This window comes from Furipterus horrens, unplaced genomic scaffold (genome assembly GCF_987537825.1).
Source record: "Furipterus horrens unplaced genomic scaffold, mFurHor1.1.pri manual_scaffold_7, whole genome shotgun sequence".
NCBI classification, from domain to species: Eukaryota; Metazoa; Chordata; class Mammalia; order Chiroptera; family Furipteridae; genus Furipterus; species Furipterus horrens.
Genome location: NW_028327177.1, coordinates 86563357 through 86572153, shown reverse-complemented (window position 1 = coordinate 86572153; position 8797 = coordinate 86563357).

Below are 8797 nucleotides of genomic sequence, written 5' to 3'. Positions count from 1 at the left end.
CAAGCAATCTGTTTTAATAAGCATGGTCAAGTTTAAGAACTGTGGCCTTAGAATGAGTCAGTCACACGCTTTCAACCAGGTTTTTAGAATTGCCCATTAGAGAAGAGGCATAAAGTTTCAGCCAAGATAAAGAAAGGCCTAGACAGATACGCTGGGTCTCCCTCCACAATTAAGAAGGAATACAGCTATCTCAAAACTAGAGATAACCAGAAGTTCCAGAAAATCGAGCTGCATGGAGGTACAGCAAACACAGAGCCGGGGTGGAGAGGATGCAGTGTGCTGGTAGCAGCAGCAGCAGCAGCAGCAGCGGTGGCAGCGTCAGGCCAGCAGAAAGTGCAGTCAAACATTTAAAAAGTAGGGAGGGACACCTGGGGAGCACTCCCAGCACCAGACCAGACCACACAGCTCATGGTTCCAGCATCGGGGATAATAAAGCCTCATTGCTTCTGACTGTGCAAACCAGTGGGGGTTGGGGTGGAGACAGAAACTGCCGGTCTCTCATCAGAGTCCGCTTGTTTAAAGGGCCACCATGGTCCTAAAACATCCGCAGACCCACAAACTCTGGAAACCACGGCCAGGGCAACAGTGAGAGAGAAATCAGTCCCATATGGAAGTGGGACATATGGAAGTGGGAGAAGTGCCTGGAAAAAGAGTGAGTGCTGAGAAAGCAGCATCGTTCCCTCTCAGACCCCTCCCCTACATACAGAGTCACACATGGTAAAACAGGTCTTTCTCTACTGATGAATAACTAAGGCTTCGTCCCTTACAACATAACAGGTATGACAGCTTTACCTAAGACACAGAGGCACACAAACATGAACCTTTCAAGAAGAGAAGACAAAGAAATATGGCCCAAAAGAGGGAAGAGATCAAGGTTCCCGTGGCAGAACTAAGCGATGAGGAGATTGCTGACCTAACAAACGAGGAGATAGACAACCTAACAGATGTAGAGTTCAAAACACTGGTGATAAAGATGCTTACAGACTTGACAGATATGCTTAAGTATGGCAAACTCATAAGGGAAGAAGTGAAGGCTATGCTAAGTGAAACGAAGGAAAATTCACACAAAACCAAAGGTGAAGAGAAAGAAACTAAGGTTCAAGTCAATAATTTGGAATATAAGGAAGAAAAAAATAGTCAAGCAGTACAAAATGAGGAATCAAGAATTTAAAAAAGTGAGGAGAGGCTTAGGAACCTCTGAGACAACTTTAAACATGCCAACATCTGAGTCATAGGGGTGCTAGAAGAAGAAGAGGAAGAGTAAGAAACTGAAAACTTTTGTGAAAAAATAATGAAGGAAAACTTCACTAATTTGGCAAAGGAAATAGACAAACAAGTCCAGGAAGCACAGAGAGTCCTAAACAAGCTAGACCCAAAGAGGACCACACCAAGACACATCATAATTAAAATACCAAGGTTAAAGATAAAGAGAGAATCTTAAAAGCAGCAAGTGAAAAACAGAGAGTTACCTACAAAGGGGTGCCTATAAGACTATCAGCTCATTTCTCAAAAGAAACTTTCCAGGCAAGAAGGGACTGGCAATAAGTATTCAATGTGATGAAAAGCAAGGACCTACAACCAAGCCTACTCTATCCAGCAAAGCTATCATTTATTTTATTTTTTTTTCAGATTTAATGTGTTTTATTGATTAAAATATTACATTTGTGCCAATTTCCCTTCCCTCTGCTCCCCTCCACCCGGTGGCCCCCCTCCCTCCAGTTGTCCCCCCCTTTTAGATTATGTCCATTAGTTGTGCATACAGTTCCTCCCAACCTCTCTCCGTCTATTCCATTCCCTCCTACCTTGATCCCCAATTCCTATATCATCTCCCTCCCTTTCCCCATTCCCCCTCCCTGTTGACCTCCCCCCAATATGCTTCCCGTACCCACAGTTCCTTTTCCACTCTCGTTGCCTATTTAGTTTGCCTTTGTTTCATCTCCCTAGCTTCTGTTTTTTAAACCAGTCCCTTTAACATCTCATATAACAGTGGTTTGGATCTAATGAACTCTTTCAGTTTTATTTTGTCCTGGAAACACTTTCTCTGTCCTTCTATTCTGAATGACAATTTCGCTGGATAGAGTATTCGTGGTTGTAGGTTTTGGATTTTCATTACTTTGAATATTTCTTGCCAGTCCCTTCTTGCCTGTAGGGTTTCCCTTGAGAAGTCTGCTGATAGTCTAATTGGGACCCCTTTGTACATAATTCTTTTCTTCTCTCTTGCTGCTTTTAAGATTCTCTCTTTATCTTTAATTTTTGACATTTTGATTATAATGTGTCTTGGAGTGGTTCTCCCTGGGTCCAGTCTCTTGGGAACTCTCCTTGCTTCCTGGACCTGCAAGTCTATTTCCTTCCCCAAGTCTGGGAAGTTCTCCTTTATTATATTTTCACTCAATTTTTCAAGTTCTAGTTCATCTTCCTCATTCTCTGGCAAACCAATGATTCTTATGTTGGGCCTTTTATAGCTGTCCCAGAGGTTTCTGATCCTCTCATTGTTGCTTCCCATTTCCTCTCGCTGCATTGGTTGACTGCTTGTTCCTTCTCCATATTCCAGTTCGTTGAAATGAACTCTGGATTTTTGTTCCTCACCATCTGTCTCGTATGCGGTTTTGTTCCTTTCGTTATGAAAGTTTTTCACTTCTTCCTTATCTTTTTCCTGCTCTTTTGTGAATTCTGTAAGCCACCTGATAACAATGGCCCAGAACTGAGCCTCTGACAGGTTTCTTATCTGTTCATCTGTCAGGTTCTCTATCTGCTGCCTGGTGAGCTGTGTCACCGGGATTTCTATAGTTGTCTGCCACATTTTGACAGATGCGTTTTGTTTTCTTGGGCCGGCTGTCGGGGGCAGTGCCTGTGTACTCGTAATGACCCAGCGACCGGCGCCGTTTGGCGTCACAAGTCAGTGACCGGCGCCTGTCTGCGACCTATTTCGCAGCCCTGTGGTGCTTTCTTTCTTTGGGGGCGGGGGTCCAAAATGGATTCACACAGTTATTCAGCTAGGAGACTGGGATCCGTCCTCCCGCCCCCCTGGGCCTCACTGTTCAAGGCGATGCGGTGGCCGCTCTCCCCAGCACTGGGGTCGCACACTGCCAGGGGCTTGACTGCCTCCGGGATTTTTCGCTGCCCCGCCGCTCCGCAAACAGCTTTGCCCTCTTTAACTCTTACCTGCCCGAATGGCACCGCTGGTTTATAACTTCATATGTTGGGCTTCCGTGTAGTTTTATTTTCTGGAATTTCTAGTTATCCTTTGTTTTGAAGTAGTTGTATTCCTCTCTAGTTGTAGAGGGAGACTTAGCGTGTCCGTCTAAGCCTCCATCTTGGCCGGAAGTCGCAAAGCTATCATTTAGAATGAAAGGGCAGATGAAGTGCTTCTCAGACAAGGTAAAGCTAAAGGAGTTCATCATTACCAAGCCATTATTATATGAAATGTTAAAGGGACTTATTTAAGAAAAAGAAGATCAACACTATGAACATTAAAATGACAACAAACAACTATCAACAACTGAATCTAAAAAATAAAAACAAAAACAAACTAAGCAAACAACCAGAATAGGAACAGAATCACAGGTACTGGGATCATTTGCAGGGTTACCAACTGGGAGGGGAAGGGAGAGAAATGGGGAAATGGTGCAGGGACTAAGAAGCATAATTTGTTAGTACAGAATAGACAGGGGTAAGTTAAGAATAATATAAGAAAAAGTGAAGCCAAAGAACTTATATGCATGACCCATGGACATGAACTAAGTGGGAGGGTGGGGGTGGGGGTGGGATTGCTGAAAGGAAGGGGGTTACTGAGAAGAGGGGAGCAAATGGAAAAGAAATTGGGACTACTGTAACAACATAATCAATAAACTATGCTTAAAATATACAAAAATAGTTTTTAAGAAAGAAAGTAAACTCTCTAATGTACTTGCCAAATGTCAATCAAAAAGTGCCATCTGGAAATGGTATAAATATGGGCTGGTCCCAGGACTGGCCAACTTTGATCTCCCTGGGGCTTACAGATGGGAGGCTGTATAGATCCAATCCAAATGCTTTATTATTTGGTCCTCATCCTTTGTTAGGATGTCCTTTTGGAAGAGAGTGAGAGGAAACAATGTGGTTTCCACTAGGAGAAAAGATGAAGGCTTGTCCTGTCCGTAGTTCAACCAGCATGTCGGAAGAGACCTCTTCTTCTCCCTCCACATCTCCTGTACTTTCCCCAGTAGACATGGCTTCCAGGCTTGGAAATTGGGTGAGAATTTCACCCGAGAAATGAAGGGGGTCAATAAGACTAAGAACAGAAAGGAGAATTCACCAATCAACCAAGCTGTCCCATTTTGTTTCTTTTCTTGGCTCAGCCAAGTTGGTCTTCACCTTTTAGTAAACAAGGACTTCTCTGTTTTCATGTGTTGTATCTTTTTTCTATCTGGGGCATAGAGAAAGCAACAAATGTGTCCAAGGACACATAGTTGGCAAGGGGCAGAGCCAAGATATAAAATGTGAGCAATCTGAACCTGTGCATAGTTCCCATTTAAGGGATCCCATGTCTCCAGGAAGACATAGCAATGGAAAGAAGCATCCAGTGCAACATGCCATCTTTTGGTTGGTTCCAGACAGACTTGCCTATTGTTCTCCAATGACTTCATTACACTACCTCTTCTCACCAAATGTTCCAGCTTTTTCTTCCCAGTTCTTTCCATCTAATGCCTACCGTTCTGGTCAAAATGGAAAGTTCATGATCTCAACTTCCCTTGTTTGGATTAATGCAACAATAACTCTATCCTTGGGGTCTCAAATTTCTTTGTACTACAAAATTATCCTGCATATAACTAATGAGGTAAGCTTTCTATAAAACAAATGAATCATTTCATGCCTCTACTTTAGAACCCTAGAGCCTCCTTACTACCCAGAAAATGAAGCTCGAACTCTTTTGCATGGCATCCAAAACCTTTCACTGCCCATTCTATCTGCCTTCCCAAACTTGTCTCCTGGCACCTAGGATCCTGGCCACATTAAAGTCACAATATTCCTCAAATACATCACATCGTTTCATGTGCTGAGTTCTGCCTTTCCATCTGCTCCTGTGGAACTCCTACACATCCTTCAAAATCAAACTAGAATATTTCCTTTGAGAAGCCTTTGTCAATTCCTCTTCTTAGATCACTGACCTTGAATTTCTCAAGGTCAGAAGCTATATCTTTTTAAGTATATCTCGTACCCAGTACAAAGGTTGCACATTAGAGGTTCTTAATGAGATTTTAGGAAATAATGTTTTATTGAGCACTTACTATGGGTCAGACCCTCTGCTAGGCCCTAGAAATATAAAAATTTAATAACAGACACTCTTAGGATGCTCTCTGGGGCTGATCAAGTAATGCTTTTCCTCATATCACAGCACTTTTCTTTGAAATTCACTTGGGATACCTAATATTTATAATGGTGATTACTGATACATACATGTTCTTCTAGTCATATGTGAAACAAGCAATGAGCTTGTTTCTAAAAATAATAGATAAGTTGTGTTTTTATAAAACTTTTGTATAACAAGCCCTTAAATTAAAAAAAAATAAAATACTGACTCTATTACAATGCACCAAATCTGCTTTGGCAGATAAATGCAGTTCTGAAAAAAAGTAGATCTTTACACATACACATATACGTGGGCATGTGAACATTCTTCAGTATACAGTGGGACAGGTCCCAGGATCCCCTGCTGCTCAATGCAGAACTTTTACCATGAATGTGTTATCTTTGGCTACTTAACTGCTAAACTGCAGTACTTAGTGATGGAAATGAGGGATAAAAGGGAGAGAACATCTATTTACAGACAATGTTTCTCATGATGTAGTCTCAGAAAGGGAGTGAGGAGAAAAACCAAGTATCCAATAGAAATAATAAAATAGAATTGGTAAGCATGTACAAAGCATAGATGTTTCTCTTAATTTTACTCCATTGAACATGACCCATACAAAAATTAACAATATCTAGTAAATAGAAATTTGCTCATTAGTACAATCATCTAAGAAGATTAAAGAATATACTTAGCCTAATCTAGAGATAAGGTTTTCCCTTGATGCTGTCATCATTTTTGACAAAGAACCATTCAAAGGATGCAGGGAGATACATCAGATCTAGGCTTCAAACTTGTAGAACCATTGGTGATGGGAACTGGAGGAAGCTGAGTCTGCCCCCTTCTTTCCCTTTGTATGTTCAGCTTGTTAGAAACAAGGTCATAGTGACTCCCAAACCAGTAGCAAAGTCATTGGTAACAAAAGGCAAATGTAATTAAAGGGTCTTAAGGGCAAATGTAATTAAAGGATCTCTGAGAAGGGAGTGGATAACATTAGCATATTCACAAATCACAATAGGGGCATTTAGATGAACGCATTAGATTGTACCTCCGGAGTATCCAGTCATGGAGAAACGGGGAAGGAGAAGAGGGGAGGGGAAACTAGTTGCGCTAGGGTGGGGAAGCTAAGACTATAAAACCAGGTTCCTTTGTCTACTTGGGGCGCACATTCTCCTGGCTATGAGGGTGCGCCCGCCTCTGCAGACTCGTGAATAAAGGCCTCGCTTTACTGCTCAAGTCCTGTGTCCCGGTTTTTATTGTGAGCGTTTCTCACAAGCTGACTCACATTCTTAGCTGAAATCTGGGTTGACAGGTTCTGAAGGGGAGGCACACTCTTGTTTTGTTGAAGGCACCACAAAGGCTCCTTCTCCAGTGCTCTGTCGACATTTCAAATATTTTTATACCTGTTGTTTACCTGGATGGCCCAGCTAACAGAAAGAGACTCTTGGGTTAGTGGCACATGTTCCTGGTCAGGGAGGAAACAGAAGCAGAGGCACCTCTGAGGGAGCAATGACTTGGACACCTCCCATGTTCTGCTCTTTGGGGTGCTATTCCTTTCTAGTCTTCTATAGCTGTTCTTTGCAGGGTACTTCACTGTCTGCTCTAAGTTTAACGAAGCAGGGGGCCATCCCCAAATTCCCCACAGCCCATGGTTTGGGGGATGAGGAAAGAGATAATACAACTTTTAAGGTACTTTGCATATCTATGGCAAGTGATAGCTAGATAATAGTTCTGCTGCCACCCTGTAAAGGGCAGATGATATGGCTTAACATACTTTTCATAACAATGGCAAGGTGATAGCCCCAGCCTTTTCTGAAGGGAAGCTGTGCTGCTGCCTGGGTATGGCTTAAGATATCTTTCGTAACAATGACATATGGTGCTCCAGGACAGCATTTAAAATTAGGGGAGCCAGGAAGAAGGGTTTGTGGTTTGAAAGGATGTGAAAGAGGGCTTGTGGTTTTAAACGATGAAGTAGGGTCCCTGTCCACCATGAGAAGCAGCATGATGGAAAGAGCATGTTAGAAGAGCATGATGGAGCAGCAGGTTGTAGTAGCCATGTGAGAAGAAGTAGCTATGAAACCAGAAAAGCTCATGCTGCCTGTCATCTACCAGACTCAATAAGCAGAGACAGGGATTGAATCTTTATGGGTGCTTTATTCAGATGGTCGGCGATCTGAGAAGACAGCAGGTTTGTATCCTAATAGACTGCCTTAAATTCCAGTATAAAAAGGGCCCTTTTATAAGGAGAAGAGTAGGTAAGGGGGTTCAAATTTGAGGAAAAGGTTAATTGGATAAAAGCTGCAGTGTCCTTTCATCTGTGTCCTGGGCAGTGGTCACCCTGGAGTACAATGGCTCAGCTACTGTCTTGATTGCTTGTAGTCCTCCTGAGGCACAAAAATGAAACAGCTTATGGTTTCCTGGAATCAAGGTGGGTCGTACCTTCAGTTCCTGAAACAACAGCTTTTTACATACAGTATTCCCTCACTTATCACAGGTATTACTACGTTCTAGACTCCCCCAGCGATAGGTGAAAATCCACGAAGTAGGAACCTTACATTTATTTTAGTATTTATATATATTTTAAGGCATTATAAACCCTTCCCACACACTTATAAACCATTCCCAGTCCCTTAACCTTCCCCACTCTCTTATTAACCTTTTCCACACTTTTATAAAAACTACTTATATTCTTAAACATACTCTACACTCTTAAACCTACGTAACTTTAACAACATATGTATACAGTACCACAAAATCCTGTGATATAGCAAAAAATCTGTGATAAATAATTAAATATAATTTTAAAAATCCCGTGATACAGTGAGGCGCGATATAGAGAAGGACTACTGTACATTGATTACTAAGGTCATTAGCTATTACTTGAAACTAAAAATTTCCACCATTTGAGTCCCCCATCAGCTATGCAGTTTGCAGTCAGGATTTGGCTTTGAGGACTGGGCTAGTAAAAAAGCAGGCATGCTGCTTCTTTGACTGTGCCAGCTCCGGCTGACTCCAAAGCTACCAAGGACTCTGCCTTGCAGGCCTGGACTCTATCTGGACACTTAGAACTTGGGACATAAGGAGAGAGCACTCTTTGGACTTGAGCCTTTCCTGGACTTCACCACAATCCAATATAACATGCCACATGCTTTTCTGGACTATTATATGGAGGCTAAGGAGAACATACCCCTGACCCTGAAGGAGAGAGCTGACACATAAAGAATGGAGAATTATTTGGCTTGGTTTTGGCTTATAGCCTTTGAGGGAGCAAGGGAAGTTCTGTGTCTTGTGGGAGAACAGGGCTCCAAGCTGAAGTGCTCCCAGCCCCCTCAAGGTTGGAGTATTGTAAATAAAGCCCTGTTTTTCTCAACACTAATTTTGGGTCGTACACCAAGGCGCCATGTGAATAAGCCTCACTTTGCTCAGCAATATAAGGATTTTCCTTTCAGCTGTCCAGCACAGGAGTTT